The 20,869-nt window shown below is 38.6% G+C and overlaps 1 long non-coding RNA gene across 2 annotated transcripts in view; it reads right to left on the bottom strand.

Moving 5' to 3' along the window:
- Positions 1-729: 729 nt before the first annotated feature.
- LOC138437017 (uncharacterized) overlaps positions 730-20,869 on the bottom strand; it is a 102,136-nt gene continuing 81,996 nt past the window's right edge. For both annotated transcript variants that reach the window (XR_011255730.1, XR_011255729.1), the window contains one exon: positions 730-1,655. This is a non-coding gene — a long non-coding RNA (uncharacterized lncRNA). The remainder of the gene's footprint in view (positions 1,656-20,869) is intronic.

Genomic DNA, 20,869 nt, shown 5'->3' on the forward strand with positions numbered 1-20,869 from the left:
GTTTTCCCTGTTTTCTTATATTTCAATCTGAATTTGGCAGTAAGGAGTTCATGATCTGAGCCACAGTCAGCTCCTGGTCTTGTTTTTGTTGACTGTATAGAGCTTCTCCATCTTTTGCTGCAGAGAATATAATCAATCTGATTTTGGTGTTGACCATCTGGTGATGTCCATGTGTAGAGTCTTCTCTTGTGTTGTTGGAAGAGGGTGTTTGCTATGACCAGTGCATTTTCTTGGCAAAACTCTTTTGCCCTGTCAGTTTAGCTATGAAATATTGTTCTATATGCATGTAAAATTTTCAGCATAAATACTGAAAAAATTTAAATTGTCTTACTTTTCCAAAATAATAGAGGGATATATAAATCAAATCAAGAGAAAAGCACACCATGCCAAAAAAAAAAAAAAAAAGATGCGAAAAAGAAAAAAGTTAAACAGTAGAAAAAAATAAAAGGAGAGAAGTAAGAAGACAGAGAAAAATCCAGTACCATTTTATCTTAACAAATTTATACAGTTCAGAGAAAAAAAAAATTGTCAGACTGAATATTTTCCTGAGATATGAGGTTTATAAGTGTGTGTGTGAGTCACTCAGTCATGTCTGACTCTTTGTGACCCCATGTTCTGTACCCTGTCAGGCTCCTTTGTCCAAAGAAGCTTTCCAGACAAGAATACTGAGGTTTATAAGAATCATATTAAAAATAATTTCAAAACTGCTACAAGATATTAAACTGCAAATTTTAAAGTACAACAGTATGATCAGAGATTTTATTATACTTATCTCAGCAATTATAGACACTGTACACAGAAAAAACAGGAATAGTACATAATATGTGAACTATATGATTAGCAAACATGATCTAATAGACACATGAAATCTTGTGCCAAACAATTTGAAAATATTTTTTTCAGGCATGCAGGCAAATGAATAAATATTGGTCACAGTCTAGAGCTTAACAGAAGTCTCAATGTTTTTCAAACACCAGTATCATATGAGTTGCAATAAGAATGAAGTTGGGTTAGATATGAGAATGAAAAATGTAAAAAAAGGAAAATATGCACTTGAGAAATTTTAAAAACATTCTAACCAATAGGCCAAACTTTCTAAATAATTAATAATAAAATATTATATCTCAAAACTTTTGATATGCATCTAAAGTTGTCCAGAGAAGAAAGCTTGAAGACTTTATAATATAGATTATATTAGAAAAGATTAAAACCCCAAAATAAGCTGTTAGATATCAAAAGTGCAATAATCACAGAAATAGCAGAGATTAAAAGAAAATAACAACTGATATTTAACACCAGATGCTAATAGAAAAAGAAACACATATTTTAAGAAAAATGTATAGTATACAAACTGACAAAAGACAAAAATCTGAACAAAACCTTAATCATTAGCTGAAATCAGTATGCCTATAACACAGAAAATAACACACATTTTCTCAGAAGACACCTCCCACCACAACCCCAAAACAAAATATCCATAGGTAGTACTGTTCATGGTAATACAAAATGGCAAAAAATTTACCAAGTTCAAAAAGAGCCAGGATAAGAAACATATTTAAGTATGGGTTGGGACTTCCCTGGCTGTCCAGTGATTAGAACTCTGCACTTCCACTGCAGGGGTCCTAGGTTCAATTCCCGGTCAGGGTTCTAAGATTCTGTAAGACATGTGACCAAAAAAATAAAGGTTAATATATTTGAATACATAATGAATATGTCTCCTACTGGATGGTACGGTGGATGGTTAGATGGATACATAGATAAATAAATGAAAGAGGCCATTAATTTTTTTAACTTTTAGTGTATTACTTTATTAGGCTTAAATCTGTCTTGAATAAGCATAGCTTCCACTAGCATATCCATCTCTTATATTGAACCATTTGATTAGATGTTTACCATGTATTTGAGAAGAACACTCATATTTTCATTGGCAAAACTTATAAAAAGAGATTCTATGAAAGATAAAAAGAATGTAATTATATAAAATGTTCTAGTGAGTGTAAATTTGAGAATTAACTTTTCACATGGATTTAATAAATTTAATAGGAATTTAACAATTCAATAATTGTTAAATTGAAACAATTCAATAATTTCAGAGAAGATACTGATTACATTTACACAGTTCAGTTCAGTTCACTAACTCAGTTGTGTCTGACTCTTTGTGACCTCAGGGACTGCAGCACGCCAAGCCTCCCTGTCCATCACCAACTCCCGGAGTTTACTCAAACTCATGTCCGTTGAGTCATTGATGCCATCCAACCATCTCATCCTCTGTCATCCCCATCTCCTCCCACTTTCAATCTTTCCCAGCATCAGGGTTTTTCAAATGAGTCAGCTCTTTGCATCAGGTGGCCAAAGTATTGGAGTTTCAGCTTCAATATCAGTCCTTTCAATGAACTCCTTTAGAATGGACTGCTTGAATCTCCTTGCAGTCCAAGGGATTCTCAAGAGTCTTCTGCAACACCACAGTTCAAAAGCATCAATTCTTTGGTGCTCAGCTTTCTTTATAGTCCAACTCTCACATCCATATATGACGACAGCCTTGACTAGATAGACCTTTGTTGGTAAAGTACTGTCTCTGCTTTTTAATATGCTGTCTAGGTTGGTCATGACTTTACTTCCAGGAGTAAGTGTCTTTTAATTTCATGGCTGCAATCACCATCTACAGTGATTTTGGAGCCCCCAAAAATAAAGTCAGCCACTGTTTCCAATGTTTCTTCATCTATTTGCCATGAAGCGATGAGACCAGATGCCATGATCTTAGTTTTCTGAATATTGAGCTTTAAGCCAACTTTTTCACTCTTTTTCACTTTCACCAAGAGGCTCTTTAACTCTTCTTCACTTTCTGCCATAAGGGTGGTGTCATCTGCATACCAGACGTTATTGATATTGCTCCCAGCAATCTTGATTCCAGCTTATGCTTCCTCCAGCCCAGCATTTCTCATGATGTACTCTGCATATAAATGAAATAAGCAGGATGACAACATACAACCTTGACGTACTCCTTTTCCTATTTGGAATCAGTCTGTTGTTCCATGTCCAGTTCTAACTGTTGCTTCCTGGCCTGCATACAGATTTCTCAAGAGGCAGGTTAGGTGGTCTGATATTCCCATCTCTTTCAGAATTTTCCACAGTTTATTGTGATCCATGCAGTCAAAGGCTTTGGCATAGTCAGTAAAGCAGAAATAGATGTTTTTCTGGAACCCTCTTGCTTTTTTGATGATCAAGCAGATCATCAAAATCTGGCAATTTGATCTCTGGCTCCTCTGCCTCTTCTAACTCCAGCTTGAACACCTGGAAGTTCACAGTTCACGTATTGCTGAAGCCTGGCTTGGAGAATTTTGAGCATTACTTTGCTAGCACGTGAGATGAGTGCAATTGTGGGGTAGTTTGAGCATTCTTCGGCGTTGCCTTTCTTTGGGATTGGAATGAAAACTGACCTTTTCCAGTCCTGTGGCCACTAATGAGTTTTCCAAATTTGCTGGCATATTGAGTGCAGCACTTCCACAGCATCATCTTTCAGGATTTGAAATAGCTCAAATGGAATTCCATAACTTCCACTAGCTTTATTCGTAGTGATGTTTTCTAAGGCCCACTTGACTTCACATTCCAGGATGTCTGGCTCTAGGTGAGTGATCACACCATCATGATTATCTGGATTGTGAAGATCTTTTTTGTATAGTTCTGTGTATTCTTGCCACCACTTCTTAATATCTTCTGCTTCTGTTAGATCCATATCACTTCTGTCCCTTATTGAGCCCATCTTTGCATGAAATGTTCCCTTGGTATCTCTAATTTTCTTGAAGATATTTCTAGTCTTTCCCATTCTATTATTTTCCTCTATTTAGACAGAAATAACCAAATGAGACACTTATCATTCCCAAATATTCTGAATGTAAGGATGTGTATGTGTCTGTGTTCATGTATGCTCACTCAATCATGTCCAGCTTCCTGTGACCCTATGGACTGTAGCCCCACAGGTTTGTCTGTCCATGGAGTTTCCCAGGCAAGAATACTGCAGCAGGTTGCCACTTCTTATTCAGGGGACCTTCCTGACCCAGGGATCAAACATGTATCTCTTGCATCTCCTGCACTGGCAGGCAGATTCTTTACCACTGCACCTCTGAAGCAATTGTAAGGATATGCATTAATAATGCAATATGATTTTTGTCAGTGACATAAATCTGACAATATTTATATTCAGTTTCTAATTCATTCAGTCAACAGAAACTTATTGATAGACTACTGTGTGTGAGAGAAAATGAAAAATCACTGGACATGCAAGCAGTGAACAAACCAGATAGAGTTTCTACTCTTTTGTAGCTTATATTCCAGAATATTGATGATAGTGAAGATGCCAGGAAGAACAGGCACCATTCATTAAGCAATTACTGAGGGTCTGAATCATGCCAATGGTTGTGAATGCTTTAATTTATGTTGAGTCTTACAATTACTCTGTTAAGTAAGTACAAGGATCCCTGTTTCAGGCTTCCCAGATGGCTCAGCAGGAAAAGAATCCACCTGCATGCAGGAGACACAGGAGATGTGAGTTCAGTCCCTGGGTTGAGACTATCCACTGGAGTAGGAAGTGGCAACCCACTCCAGCATCTTGCCTGGAAAATCCTACGGACACAGCAGTCTGGCGGGCTATAGACCATGGAGTTGCAAAGAGTCAGACACAGCTAAGCATGAACATGATCAAATATCCCCCATTTCACAGATAAGAAATGGAGATCCAGACAGTTTTGTTGAGGCATTCACCAACACCAGCTAGCAAGGAACAGAGCTGGAATTCAACCCAAATTCCACCTGCTTCCATCCTTAATATCCATAACCACAGCTCTACAAAGCTTCCCAGTATTAGTACAATATTCAAAAATTAGCAAAATTATTTTGTGTGAATGAGTGTTTTTTAAATTATATATATAACTTTATATATCTGTATTTGAGCTTTTCATAGAAAAATCGAACATGAAAGTAAATTAAATAATGTACCCGTCAAATACAGACAGGGATTACTGCAAAATAATTTGCAGAAGTACATTTTGCCTCCCCACCAAAAAAAAACAGTTTTAGAAAGAAAATAACCAACCAGGAGTCTTTTAAGAGCATGGAATTATGTTTCTTAAAAACAACTTGTTTTATTTGATTGGATAAATTTTATCTTGAGTAATGCTGCCATTTGGGGGATTTAGAAATCTCTTACTAAAAGAGCATTGCTGTAGAGTTTCATACAATTATTTTTCAACAGTCAAAATATTTCTGTTTTAGTGGTCTAGCTTTATTCAGTACACTAAATTTTAGTACTCAAATGCCAGACCTCAGAGCCATGTATGTTCATATTTGGTACACAGAACTGAATGTAAGTGTAATAGATAAAGTCTGTCCTGAGACTAAGTTTTTTCTTAGAAGCCTTAAAAATCAATTGATGACTCATTCCCTATCCCCTTAATTTTTATTACTCACTGAGAACAAAATGTGTCCATAAAATAAAACTAATTTTTATAAAACCATAAGCTATTCTTTATTTAGTAACCAAAATAGTTTATTAAGTACTCACTCTAGGCACTTTAGTAAAAGCTAGGGATATCAAGATGAATAAAGTCACACTCTGTCTCTATTAAAAAAATAAAAGTAATGTGATGGTAAGCTGCTAATAGAAGTGCAATCTAATAAGGACTGTCCACACAATTCTGGAGTAGAAATCAGGATGGTATGTAAAAACAAGACCATGGGACAACCAGTCAAGTGGGGGAAGCATCCCAGAAGTATTGTTTGCCTTGGGTTTGATCCACAATCGCACAGTTGCTCAGTTGACCAAGAACAGAAGATTATTTAATACAGAAGGAAGACTGAAGGCCCATTGATGTCAGTGAGTAAATGAACAAATCTAGGAGACTGCTGGTTATTCCATGGCCCTAGAAACCAATGACTTGAGAAGGGACTGACACCAAATGCTGGGATTAGAAAGGTCACATCACTTCTGTTTCTAAGTTTTTCCAAAGTAATCACTAAAATAAGAGAAACAAGACCCTGCTTAGTTGCTTCCACTTCAGAACTCTGGGAGACCTATGGGAAGGATAAAGTTAAGGGAGAAAGGGAAAAAGGCGTTCTTTTATTTCATAAAAAAAATAACATTTTTTGTATCTAGATATAAGTGGGTACATGGCATCACTACAACACAGTGTCTAGGCTTTGCCTAATGCCTTTTATTTTCAGTGTGAAGAACTTAATGCAGGACACGTAATCTTGTTTGCTATCAGGAATGTGTGTGTTGGGAGTAGGGGAGGACTGGAAGCAGTTTCTAGAGTTTGCAACCATATTTGATCTGTTTTCATTCAGTGCCTAAAGAGACATAAATCAAGGTATATTTGAATGCTTCTGGCCCTTTACCTCACAAGAATTATTTATTTAAGAGGCCTTTGGTTTCATGTTTATTAAGAAATCAAGACTCCAGAGCTCAAGTGAAATTTCAGTTCCATTATCTGCAAGTAGTCAGTACCTCTGGGTACACTTAAAATATCTGGAGAAGAAAAAACTTTCTACTCTGCATGCAGTAAGCATGCCCCCTGTGTAGAGGTGGCTGAGCTATAAGTACAAGAAATACATTTCAGAAGGAGATTATTCAGTGATTGGAAGGTACCCATCACTTGTGCTGCTAGAAGAACCATGTTGATGATTACCCTGAAAACTGACTTCTATTTCACACCATGTATCACAACACAATGCTTTCATATGTCTTAATTTATTTAGTTCTCATAAGCATCTACAGATGAGGAAACAAGTTCAAAGAGGTTATTTTGCCCAAGGCCAATAGCAACAGGAGGTTACATGGGGAGTTAAATATAGATGTTTCCAGGCTCAGGGCTCTTTTCACCAACTTTAAATCCCTTTTCAGATCACAGAAGAGATACTAAAATTCCTCCCATCCCTAATATATACAGTACTCATAGAAAGTACTGGGGGTCCATGATGGCTGAGAGAGACTTTGATTAGGAGGAAACATTGGAACAGAAGCTGTGCAGATGAATTAGCAGAGGCCAGTGGAGATGAACCCAAGTGGTGCTGGTGGTAAAGAACTCATCTGCCAATGCAGGAGATGTAAGAGACATGGGTTCAGTCCCTGGGTTGGGAAGATACTCTGTAGGAGGCCATGACAACCTGCTCCAGTATTCTTGCCTGGAGAATCCCATGGACAGAGAAATCTGGCAGGCTATGGTCCACTGTTGCTGTTCAGTTGCTCAGTCATGTCAGTTCTTTGTGACCCCATAGACTGCAGCATGTCAGTCTTTCCTGTCCTTCACCATCTCTCAGCGTTTGCTTAAACTCATATCCATTGAGAAGGTGATACCATCCAACCATTTCATCCTCTGTTGTCCCCTTGTCCTCCTGCCTCCAATCTTTCCCAGCAACAGGGTACTTTCCAATGGGTCTGCTCATTGGTGGCCAAAGGTATAGGAGCTTCAGGTTCAGCATCAGTCCTTCCAATGAATATTCAGGACTGATTACCTTTAGGATTGACTGTTTTGATTTCCTTATGGTCCAAGGGGTTTTCAAGAGTCTTCAACACCACAGTTCGAAAGTATCAATTCTTTGGTGCTCAGCCTTATTTATGGTCCAGCTCTCACATCTATATATGATTATTGGGAAAACCAGAGCTTTGACTAGACAGACCTTTTTTGGCAAAGTAATGTCTCTGCTCTCTGATACAGTATATTAGTGAAGTCACTCAGTCGTGTCCGACTCTTTGCGACCCCATGGACTGTAGCCTACCAGGCTCCTCTGTCCATGGGATTTTCCAGGCAAGAGTACTGGAGTGGGTTGCCATTTCCTTCTCCAGAGGATCTTCCTGACCCAGGGATTGAACACGGGTCTCCTGCATTGTAGGCAGACACTTTACCATCTGAGCCACCAGGGAAGCCCAATACACTTTGTAGGCTTGTCATAGCTTTTCCTCCAAGAAGCAAGCATCTTTTAATTTCATGGTCTGGTCCATGGAGTTGCAAAAAGTCAGACACAACTGAAGCAACTTTGTGTGCACATGCACACACACACACACACACACACACACACATAATGGAGCTGAGCATACCAAGAGAACATCTGGGCTTGAGAGAACCTAAAGACATATTATGCAAATGTCTAGTAGCAAATGTCATGGGGCCCAGGGATGAAAAAAATAACAGCAAGAGATGTGTCATGACATTGAGGGATATTTAACATGAATCATCGAGATATATTAAAATAAATGTGTGCTTAATAAAGAATATCTTGTGTGCTGATTTTCTTTGCATCAGTAGTTTCCATCTGCTACATTGTGGAGCAGAAGCTTGCAAGTACAAAATTGGGATGAGCTAACTGAACAATCCAATGGAACATTTCCTCCAATGTCCAACTGAAAGAACTCAGACACCCCTGTGGAACTAAATGCTGTCACTCCAGGCCCAAGAATTTCTGTTCTGAGCTATATACAAATGCAAAAGCACAAATGGCGGCATTCTTTGCTAAATGAGACACTCTTTTATTCTATCATGTTAGGATTGTGAATACGATGGAGCTTTCACTTAAATATTAAATTAAAATGAAATGCTTTTTATCTCACAGATTTTCCTTCAAGACCACGTGTATTAACATTTTCTTTCATTTCTCCTTGACAGGTTTATAACAAATCCTCAAGAGTGAAGAAGCTTACCCTGATAAGGGCTCTCAGATTTGCCCTTTGAAAGGTTTTAGGCAAATTTCCTATTTTCCTGAAAACTTTCCAAATCCTATCTTCTTTTCCTCCTTCTGCATTCAGAAATCTCTCACTGGACAATTTGTTGAATTATTTGTTCAATTATTATATGTACATGTGAAATATATTATTATCTGAGTGTGTACCTAACAAGGTCTCCTTCCTGTCGCAATTTTATCAATACATTTTCAGAATCTCTTTGCACAATGTAGAGCTCTCAGGATACTTTTATAAACTTTTTATTGTATTCTGAGTTTTTAAGGATCCCCTGTTTCATTATTTCATGGTAATAAAATCCAAAATATTATATTAGCATATTGGGTTTCACTAGAGTTTTTTTTAAGCTGTTAGCTTGGAAAGCAAAAATACAATATGAATATAGAGAAAAGAATTGGAAATTGGTTGAATGCCCACTTTGCACACACACTTTTCCTCAGTTCAGTTCAGTTCAGTTCAGTCACTCAGTCGTGTCCGACTCTTTGCGACCCCATGAACCGCAGCATGCCAGGCCTTCCTGTCCATCACCAACTCCCGGAGTCCACCCAAACCCATGTCCATCAAGTTGGTGATGCCATCCAACCATCTTATCCTGTTGTCCCCTTCTCCTCCTGCCCTCAATCTTTCACAGCATCAGGGTCTTTTCCAATGAGTCAGCTCTTTGCATCAGGTGGCCAAAGTCACTTTTCCTTATCTTATACTGTTTAATTTTCATATCAATCTAGTGAGGTGTTTCTCTTCACAATGAGAATTTACAGTAAGCTCAGAGAAATGAGGTCTTTCCCCAATCAACTAATACATGCCAAAGATGGAATTCAAATCTAATGTATCTAACCCCAAGATTCTTAATATGCCCAAGCTGCTGCTGGTCAGTTTTGTTTGACTCTTTGCGACCCCATGGAATGTAGCCTACCAGGCTCCTCTGTCCATGAGGTTTTCCCAGGCAAGAATACTGGAGTGGGTTGCCATTTCCTTCTCTAATACATCCATTACTGCTGGGGGCCAGCGTGAGGAACTCCGCCCATGGCAAAGGTCATTAGGAAGGAGGCTTGGCATACGCAAAGGCGTGATCAAGCCTCAGGAAACCCCCTGTTCCCGAGCATCTAACCCCAAAACCAGAGTCTGTTTTATGCTCTCACCTACACCTCTGACTTTACGGGGGGCTCTCCCCCATAACCGTTTCTCTCGGAGAAGGAGTAAACGTGCAGCTCCAAGGCAATAAAAATTCTTGGGCGTGACAAGAGTGTTTCAGCTTACGGACTCCTCTGAAGGTTATCTAGCCCACCTGTATAGGTTTGTCCGGCCACATGTGATTGTTTACAGCCTCCCAACCTGAGAGGCATGAGATGTTTTAGACTTACTAAAGGCAAATTCTTTTGGGGAGTTGGAAATTATTAGTATAGTGTGTTGGTTAGGAATTATATTGGTGAAGGGTTTTTCATTTGTTGTGTCAATAATTGCTGCTAATTCCCTGCTCTGGGTGGGACAAGGATGTTTCAGGTCAAACCTCTCTGCTGACAGACTAGCTTGTGTGACAGGATTATCCATACTGCTGCCACTAGGCACATGATTGTTTACTACCTCTCAACTGTAAACAGCACAGAGAGTTTTGGAGTATTTTGAGAGTCTTAATTAGCATAGGACTTTTTCTTCTTATTGAGTCAATGATTGCCACCAGGCCTCTATATGCTTAGGCACCTGGGAATATATTAATCAATGTATTTGGAATATAGCAAAGGAAATATAGTAGTTTGATGTTAGCGATACTAGACTTTTTGAGTTAATGGATTTTCTCTTTTGTAATAGATCACTGTACTTTATTATAAATCACTGTGTCCTTGCTATGCAAAAATGTAACTTTGTCACTATCTTAAGACCAAATAGATCTTAAGGGGAGCATTGGTGAAAGGATTTTCACTTGTTGGGCAGATGTTTGCTGCTAAATCTCCATGTTCCCTACCCTTATAATGAATATAACTAGCATATAGGAAGAAATAAGTATTAACCTTTAAGCATATAGGAGAAATAAGTATTAACCTTTAAGACTAATCATGTTAACCTTGGGTTAAAAAATTCCTTTCTTGATTGTAACTCACTACACCCTCACCCTATAGGAATGCAACTTTATTTGGAGGGTGGTGCCTGGTTTAAGAAAAAACACCCTTGGAAGAAATAAGTTTTTTGGTTATCAGAAAGAAAGGATCATAAAATGTCAGCAGGTCTCACTCATGGCCAGAAGATGATGTAATATTCCTAAGATCTTTTTTTTAATGCATTTATGTGAAGCACCTGATTTTGATAAAGGTCAGGACTGCTGACCCCCGCATGACTCTGTATTCATCCCTATGTGTAACAAAAGGTATATAAGCTAACCCAAAAATAAAGACATCGGATCAGTTTCCGGAAAGACTGATTCCCCCATGTCGCTTCTTTCTTGCTCCCGTTTTTCTGGCTGAATTCCCATCTGGAGCATGGATGCTATTCCACGTAATCCAAGTTATTCAGCCTCCTTTTCTCCACTAATCTTCCTACTACACTATCCACTTCTAATCTCTCTATATCTGTGATTAAATATGTATTTTTCCAAAGATGCCGACTCTGTCCCCACCTTCGAATCACCCTGGATCCACCGGGGCTGGACCCCGGCACATGACACCATGCTAATTTTCAAAATTCAGGTATAATCCTTATCGTCTATGTATGACATGGTGATCCTTATTTTTGTGTTTTTTTTTTTTCTCACAACATAATTTTAAAGCCACTTTATTGAGGTATGATTCACATGTAAAAATTTGTACATATATAAGGTACACGATTTAATGAATTTGGGGATAATTATATACCCATGAAACCATTGCTAGACATGGTGACCTTTGGATTGTGTTACATAGGTTTGAGAAAGTAAAGCAAAGATTAAAATTATCATAATAATCTTAAATGTCCCCTCTTGGCCTTCCCTGGTTGCTCAGATGGTAAAGACTCTTCCTGCAATGCGGGAGACCTGGGTTTGATCCCTGGTTTGGGAAGATCTCCTGGAGAAGGGAATGGCAACCCACTCCAGTATTCTTGCCTGGAGAACTCTAGGGACAGAGGAGCCTGAAAGGTTACAATCCATGGGGTCCCAAAAAATCAGACATGACTGAGCAACTTTCACTTCACTTCATTTGGGAAACTGGCTGGATGGCCTCACTGTTACTACAATTAAGGAATGTTAATTGGTACCCTGAATTGGTCAGTAGACAATTTTTTTTCAATCAGTTAGTTGGGGATTGATTTTGACAAGTGGGGCTAATGAGCACTTACTGAACACCTACCATAATTTCATTCACACAACATTTATCTAGGTACATTCACATTATGTTATTCAGCCCTCAAACCACTCTGCTGCTGCTGCTGCTGCTAAGTCACTTCAGTCGTGTCCGACTCTGTGCGACCCCACAGACGGCAGCCCAGCAGGCTCCCCTGTCCCTGGGATTCTCCAGGCAAGAACACTGGAGTGGGTTCAAATCACGCTTCATGCAAGCAAATAAACTGGTAGATATAGCAGGTATTAGAGCTCACATCAGAGAAGGCAATGGCATCCCACTCCAGTACTCTTGCCTGAAAAATCCATGGACGGAGGAACCTGGTAGGCTGCCATCTATGGAGTCGGACACAACTGAAGCAACTTAGCAGCAGCAGCAGAGCTCACATTCTTCTTAATAACCACATAGGATTAATATCTCCCAATGAAAGATGCTAGCAAGGAAAAAGCTATTTGTACAATATAATAATCAACTGAATAAATCTCAATAAAATGTAATATTTTGTTAACACTATCTTTACAGTGCATAGTATTTAAGAATCAAATCTTGCCTCAAATTACTGTTACATCAAGAACTGGGCTCAATTACTGCTCTATATCTGTAAAATTTCAGAATAGTTAACTTGAGTCTCAGTTTCATCATCTCTAAAATAATAATAATAATCTCAACTCCACAGAGGGTAGCTGTTAAATAAAATAATGTGTATAAATGCTAGAACAGCCTCTGTATGGGAAGAGACAAGCGTGGCTGCTTTGTAAATAGGAGATCAGGAAACTAGAGTCAGTTTCCTCTGCTTAGTGAGCTCATTTGCTGAGAAAAAAACACCCAAATTACTGAAGAATTACTGGATTGCTGAAGACTTACAAAAGCCTGAAGATAAAAAACTGAGGGTTTTTTCTCTCTCTCTTTCTTTCATGAAAATAACAAATATTAACCTAAGAAACAAAAATAACTTTGGAAAACCTTTTAAAAAACAAAGTAGGAAACAGCTAAGACAAGAATATTGTCTGCCAAAATTCATCCAAATTCAGGAAGAGATCCAAAAATCTAAAACACATCTCCACATCACAAACAGGGTGCTTTATGTCTCTGAATACAATGATGCCATCCAGAGGGATCAATGATAAAACTCTTAGAATGATGAGAGTTGGGTGAGTGACTCGCCAGAAGAATAATTTGGGAATTTGGTTCTAGAGCACAGAGCATCAGATGAGAAGCTGAAAAAGAAGTGATGCCAAGAGTACCCCATTTATGTCTCCAAACATGATTCCCAATATGAAAGGGAAAATCACCTTCCATCTGCTAGCAACACTGAACTGGGCAGACCTACAAAGTAATCCTGAGAAATCCAGGTGAGGCATGCTAGAAACACACTGAACTATCTCTACAGTATCTGCTCCCTCTGGAAGAAAGACTCAATAACGTGTTGCCTCCAGAACACAAGACACAATATATTTATTTGGAAAATATTTTGAGAAAACATTCCAGCTTGGAAGATATTGACCATCTCTGCTGCCCGTTACTAGCACAAAGGGTAGACCAGAAAATGATAGCTTCCATTCACACAGAAAGACAGTTATTAAAGATTACAAAAAAAAGATATATTCAGAGTTGATGTAAAGCAAACAGGAAGAAAGGAACATAGCAAATAAAAGGCAACTGAGGTGGTAGAGATCAAGAAAGAATTAAAGGTAACAATACAATCATTATAGAAATGGACAATAGACACATTAAATGTAATAAGACAGAGAAAGGGAAAGAAAGGATTTTCGTGATTATGATCAGCACGTCAAAGGAATTTGCTATAAAACAGAATCCCTAAATATGGAGTAGTAGCTAGAGATAGAGAAAGTAAACAAACAGATAATGCAGGAAACAGGAGAGAATATGAAGGACCCAAATGTGCTTCATACACTTCCCAGGTGGCTCAGCAGGGAGGGCACATAGGAGATGTAAGTTTGACCCTTGGATTAGGAGGATCCCCTAGAGGAGAGCATGGCAACCCCAGTATTCTTGCCTGGAGAATCCTATGGACAGAGGAGCCTGGAGGGCTATATACTCCATAGAGTAGCAAAGAGGTAGACACTGCTGAAGCAACTGAGCATGAGCACACATGAAATGTGCCTCAACAGACCAGTCAATAAGTATGGTACACTGTAGAGTGGGACACATAAGTTTTTCAACATCTAACTTCCAGTAAAATAAACAATGTACAGAAGAGCCTACTCAACTCCCATTTGTGTAAAACAGTTGGAACCCACATTGTGTTTCCTGAGAGAAAGTGAGTGTCTAGAGGAACAGGGTTAACAGAGGGGCTTACTTTCTACTCTATGTACATTTGTCCTCCTAGAAAAACACTTGTATTAAAAAAGACTTGCATATGTATGCATTTTTTATAAATGAAAATAATTCAAAAATTTTAAATGCTAAGAATAAATTCTTGATTCAACTTTTCCAAAAACCAAAGTTCCAAAAAGCAAATAAGACAGGATGAAGAGGGAATAAATTAGGAAACAGAGCAAAGACTGCATTAAAATGAAAATATATACTAGGATCCCTTAGACACTCACTTGACTTTAAGTATTATCAATGGTGATGACTCTCCAAGTTATGCCTGTAATGCATACTCTCTAAAAAATTTTCCTGAACTCCAGTTTTTTTAAATAGTCAACTAGCCACATAACATTTTCACTTGTATTTCTAAGTGGTAGCTTCAGTTGAACATGTCACAATGTTCCCTTTCCCTAACCTTTGCCATTCCAATAAAGTGTATCAGATTTAATCATTTGCACGAGCCAGTATCCTAGGATTTGTCATTAAAATATTCCTCTCGTTCCCTCTTCTCACCACACTCCTATGTTGACTGTTTCTCTAAAACATATACCAATTCTGTTCAATACTATCTGGACAACTGCCACTCTGTTCTAGATATTCTATATTCCCATCTAATTGATGTCCTTACCTCCACCCTCACTATTATTCACAGTCCCAGAATCACCACCATCATCGACTTCTGTCTCAGTCTTACTACACTTTGATCTATTGCACTTTGCAGATATTATGGTTTTTTACAAACCGAAAGATTGTGACAATACTGCATTGACCAAATTTGTTGGTGTCCCTGGGCCAACAATATTTACTAACTTTATATCTCTGTGTCACAATTTGGTAATTTTCACAATATTTAGAATGTTTTCATTCTTGTTGTGTTGTGATCATCTTTGATCAGTGATCTTTGATATTACTATTAAAATTGCTCAGGGATGCCATGAATGGCACCCATATACGATGAGTGAATTTGATAGAGACGTGTTGTTTCCCCATCTTTGTTCCTCCTCTTGGGCCTTTTTGTTCCCTGAGATACAACAGTATTAAAATTAGGCTGAGTAGTAACCCTACTATGGCCTCTAAGGATTCAAGTGAAAGGAAGAACTGCATGTCTCTCACATTACATCAAAAGCTAGAGATGATTGAGTTTAGTGAGGACAGCATGTTTAAAGCTGAGATAGACTGAAATCTAGGCCTTTGGCCCAAACAGCTCACATTGTGAATGCAACAGGAAAACTCTTAAAGGAAATTACTTTGTTACTCCAGTGGAGCACACAAATGATAAGAACAAGAAAAAGCCATAATGCTGATAAGGCAGAAGTCTTTATGACCTGGATAGAAGATCAAACCAGCCACAGCATCCCCTTAAGCTTAAGCCTAATCCAGAGCAACGCTCTAATGCTCTTCAACCATATAAAGGATAAGAGAGATGAAGAAGCTGCAGAAGAAAAGTCTGAAACTAGTAGAAGTTGGGTCATGAGGCTAAAGGAAAGAAACCATCTCGATTACATCCAAGTCCAAAGTGAAGCTGCAAGTGCTGATACAGAAGCTGCAGCAAGTTACTCGGAAGATCGAGCTAAGAAAATTAATGAAATAACAGTAAATAGCAGAATTTCAACATAGACAAAACAGTCTTCTGTTGGAGAAGATGCCACCTGGAATTTTCATAACTAGAGAGAAGTCAATGCCTGGCTTCAAAGCTTTTAAGAACAGGATGACTCTCTTGTCAGGGGCTAATTTCTGCCACGTTCTACTCCCTTAATCTGATTCATCCACTTGGAGCCTTGAATTTGTTTCTTGATGGTGCTAAGTTTGTTTTTGCCATAGCTCAATTCATTGTTCTGGAATACTCTGTCCTGATACCACTGCTTCGAGAGATTTTCCCTGTCCACCAAATTAATGAAACACTATCCTATTCATCATTGCCAGGCTGCCCTGTTTTATTTTCTTTATATAATTATCTGTTATTTTCTTCTTTCTTTATTATCTATCCCCATGTATAAGAATGAACACTGCCTAGAAAGAGTAGACTCTATCTGCTGAATAAATGAAGGAAATCCATTTGTGTTTTTAAAATGCTAATGTGTCTAAACAGTTCTTCTTTAGGGACCAAAAAAAAAAAAAAATGGCTTCAGAGATAAACAAAAAATCTAAGGTTTGTGATTGACCTTGGGAAATTAGATGGCTAACCTGGCAAGGAGACAAAACAGCACTTTTTTTTTTAAATTCAAATGCTTTAAAACTAATGTAACTTTGACAATGAAAACGATTATTTTTTTCCTGTTTTAAAAAACATATAAAGGTTTCATAAGTGGTAAGTCCTGTTCTAGAAAAAAAATCTAGACAGATTACTGGATATGAGATAAAAGAATTGAGACCCATTTAGTTAAAAATTCTTCAAGAGAAAATTCTTCAAGAGTTGGGAACACCAGACCACCTTACCTGCCTCCTGAGAAATCTGTATGCAGGTCAGGAACCAACAGTTAGAACTGGACATGGAACAGACTGGTTCCAAATTGCAAAAGGAGTATGTCAAGGCTGTATATTGCCACCATGCTTATTTAAATTCTATGCAGAGTACATCATGAGAAATTCCAGCATGGATAAAGTACAAGCTGGAATCAAGATTGCTGGGAGAAATATCAATAATCTCAGATACGCAGATGATACACCCTTATGGCAGAAAGCAAAGAAGAACTAAAGAGCCTCTTGATGAAAGTGAAAGAGAAGAGTGAAAAAGTTGGCTTAAAACTCAACATTCAGAAAACTAAGATCATGGCATCTGGTCCCATCACTTCATGGCAAATAGATGGGGAAACAATGGAAACAATGACAGACTTTATTTTGGGAAGCCCTAAAATCACTGCAGATGGTGACTGCAGCCACGAAATTAAAAGATACTTGCTCCTTGGAAGAAAAGCTATGACCAACCTAGACAGCATATTAAAAACCAGAGATATTACTTTGCCAATAAATGTCAGTTTAGTCAAAGCTAGCATCATGTATGGATATGAGAGTTGGACTATAAAGAAAACTGAGCAACAAAAAATTGATGTTTTTGGCTTTTTTTAAATTTAAATTTATTTTAATTGGAGGCTAATTACTTTACAATATTGTATTGGTTCTGCCACACATCAACATGAATCCGCCACGGGCATGCACGTGTTCCCCATCCTGAACCCCCCTCCCATCTCCCTCCCTGTACCATCCCTCCAGGTCATCCCAGTGCACCAGCCCCAAGCATCCTGTATCGAACCTGGACTGGTGATTTGTTTCTTATATGATATTATACATGTTTCCATGACATTCCCCCAAATCATCCCACCCTCTCCCTCTCCCTCAGAGTCCAAAATACTGTTCTATTCATTTGTGTCTCTTTTGCTGTCTCGCATACAGGGTTATCGTTACCATCTTTCTAAATTCCATATATATGTGTTAGTATACTGTATTGGTGTTTTTCTTTCTGGCTTACTTCACTCTGTATAATAGGCTCCAGTTTCATCCACCTCATTAGAACTGATTGAAATGTATTCTTTTTAATGGCTGAGAAAGGCAGATGAACCAGAGATCAAATTGCCAACATCCGCTGGATCATGGAAAAAGCAAGAGAGTTCCAGAAAAACATCTTTTTCTGCTTTATTGACTATGCCAAAGCCTTTGACTGTGTGGATCACAATAAACTGCGGAAAAGTCTTCAAGAGATGGGAATACCAGACCACCTGACCTGCCTCTTGAGAAATCTGTATGCAGGTCAGGAAGCAACAGTTAAAACTGGACATGGAACAACAGACTGGTTCCAAATAGGAAAAGGAGTACGTCTAGGCTGTATATTGTCACCCTGCTTATTTAACTTCTATGCAGACTACATCATGAGAAGCGCTGGGCTGGAAGAAGCACAAGCTGGAATCAAGATTGCCAGGAGAAATATCAATAACGTCAGATATGCAGATGACACCACCCTTATGGCAGAAAGTGAAGAGGAACTAAAAAGCCTCTTGATGAAAGTGAAAGAGGAGAGCGAAAAAGTTGGCTTCAAGCTCAACATTCAGAAAACAAAGATCATGGTATCCGATCCCATCACTTAATAGATGGGGAAACAGTGGAAACAGTGTCAGACTTTATTTTTTGGGGCTCCAAAATCACTGCAGCCATGAAATTAATTCCTTGGAAGTAAAGTTATGACCAACCTAGATAGCATATTCAAAAGCAGAGCCATTACTATGCCAACTAAGGTCCATTTAGTCAAGGCTATGGTTTTTCCAGTAGTCATGAATGGATGTGAGAGTTGGACTCTGAAGAAGGCTGAATGCTGAAGAATTGATGCTTTTGAACTGTGGTATTGGAGAAGACTCTTGAGAGTCCCTTGGACTGCAAGGAGACCCAACAAGTCCATTCTGAAGGAGATCAACCCTGGGATTTCTTTGGAAGGCATGATGCTAAAGCTGAAACTCCAGTACTTTGGCCACCTCATGCAAAGAGTTGACTCATTGGAAAAGACTCTGATGCTGGGAGGGATTGGGGGCAGGAGGAGAAGGGGATGACAGAGGAGAGACGGCTGGATGGCATCACTGACTCGATGGACATGAATCTGAGTGAACTCAGGGAGTTGGTGATGGACAGGGAGGCCTGGCGTGCTGATTCATGGGGTCGCAAAGAGTTGGACACGACTGAGCAACTGAACTGAACTGAATATTCCATTGTGTAAATGTACCACCGCTTTCTTATCCATTCATCTGCTGATGGACATCTAGGTTGCTTCCATGTCCTGGCTACTATAAACAGTGCTGCGATGAGCATTGGGGTACACGGGTCTCTTTCAATTCTGGTTTCCTCGGTGTGTATGCCCAGCAGTGGGATTGCTGGGTCATAAGGCAATTCTATTTCCAGTTTTTTTAAGGAATCTCCACACTGTTCTCCATAGTGGCTGTACTAGTTTGCATTCCCACCAACAGTGTAAGAGGGTTCCCTTTCCTCCACACCCTCTCTAGCATTTATTGCTTGTAGACTTTTGGATCACAGCCATTCTGACTGGTGTGAAATGGTACTTCATTGTAAGATGCAAGAAAGATTTAACAAGGACCCAGAAGAAATAAAAAAGAGTCAATATATAATGAATAATGCAATAAATGAGATCAAAAACACTCTAGAGGCAACAAATAGTAGAATAACGGAGGCAGAAAATAGGATCAGTGAAATAGAAGATAGAATGGTAGAAATAAATGAATCAGAGAGGAAAAAAGAAAAATGAATTAAAAGAAATGAGGACAATCTCAGAGACCTCCAGGACAATATTAAATGTCCCAACATTCAAATCATAGGAGTCCCAGAAGAAGAAGACAAAAAGAAAGACCATGAGAAAATACTTGAGGAGAAAATAGTTGAAAACTTCCCTAAAATGGGGAAGGAAATAATCACCCAAGTCCAAGAAACCCAGAGAATCCCAAACAGGATAAACCCAAGGTGAAACACCCCAAGACACATATTAATCAAATTAACAAAGGTCAAACACAGAGAATTGATGCTTTTGAACCACGGTGTTGGAGAAGATTCTTGAGAGTCCCTTAGACTACAAGGAGATCAAACCTGACAAAAGGAGATCAGTTCCGAATATTCATTGGAAGGACTGATGCTGAAGCTGAAGCTCCAATACTTTGGCCACCTGATGAAAAGAACTGACTCCTTGGAAAAGACCCTGATGCTGGGAAAGGTTGAAAGCAGGAGGAGAAGGGGAAGACAGTGGATGAGATGGATGGATGGCATCACCGACCTGATAGACATGAGTTTGAGCAAGCTCCAGGAGGTGGTGATGGACAAGGAAGCCTGGCGTGCTGCAGTCCATGGGGTCACAAAGAGTCAGACATGACTGAGCAACTGAACTGACAGCTAACAATGGAAGGGCAGCATGTAATAATATCTTTGTTAATCACAATATCTTTATTCTAATTCTGACACCCTTCCCTTTAAGCTACAAGCTTAAGATAAAATTTATTTGAGCAATCATATTCATTGTCTCTTCAAAATAAGATTGTAAATTCAAAACCAAGACATAGATTCTATTTTAATATCAGAATCACTAGTTTAACAATATAAATTTAGCTAAATTACATTGAATATTACTGATATGTACACACTGGATAAGAATATATTTTATGAGGTGATATTCTGAATCTATTCTTAACAGAAAATGGAAGCTCTATGATACTGTAGGGAATAACATGAGAGTGTTATAAGAAGTGCCTTTAAGTATTACTTGGGTAATATCAGAAATAACTACATTTTAATCCATATTACTGATAACCAATTCTTTGAAATACCATGGCATGTTACAATCCCAATGCAAGTCCACAGTAGAGAAAACACTGCGTGCTGTTTTTCATGTTCTTGTAAGTAGCTGTTTGGCGTCCCTGGTGGCTCAGATGGTAAAGAATCCACCTGCAATGTGGGAGACCTGGGTTCAATCCCTGGCTTGGTAAGATTGCCTGGAGGAAGGCATGGCAACCTACTCCAA

The sequence above is a fragment of the Ovis canadensis genome, chromosome 3 (genome assembly GCF_042477335.2).
Source record: "Ovis canadensis isolate MfBH-ARS-UI-01 breed Bighorn chromosome 3, ARS-UI_OviCan_v2, whole genome shotgun sequence".
Lineage (NCBI taxonomy): Eukaryota > Metazoa > Chordata > Mammalia > Artiodactyla > Bovidae > Ovis > Ovis canadensis.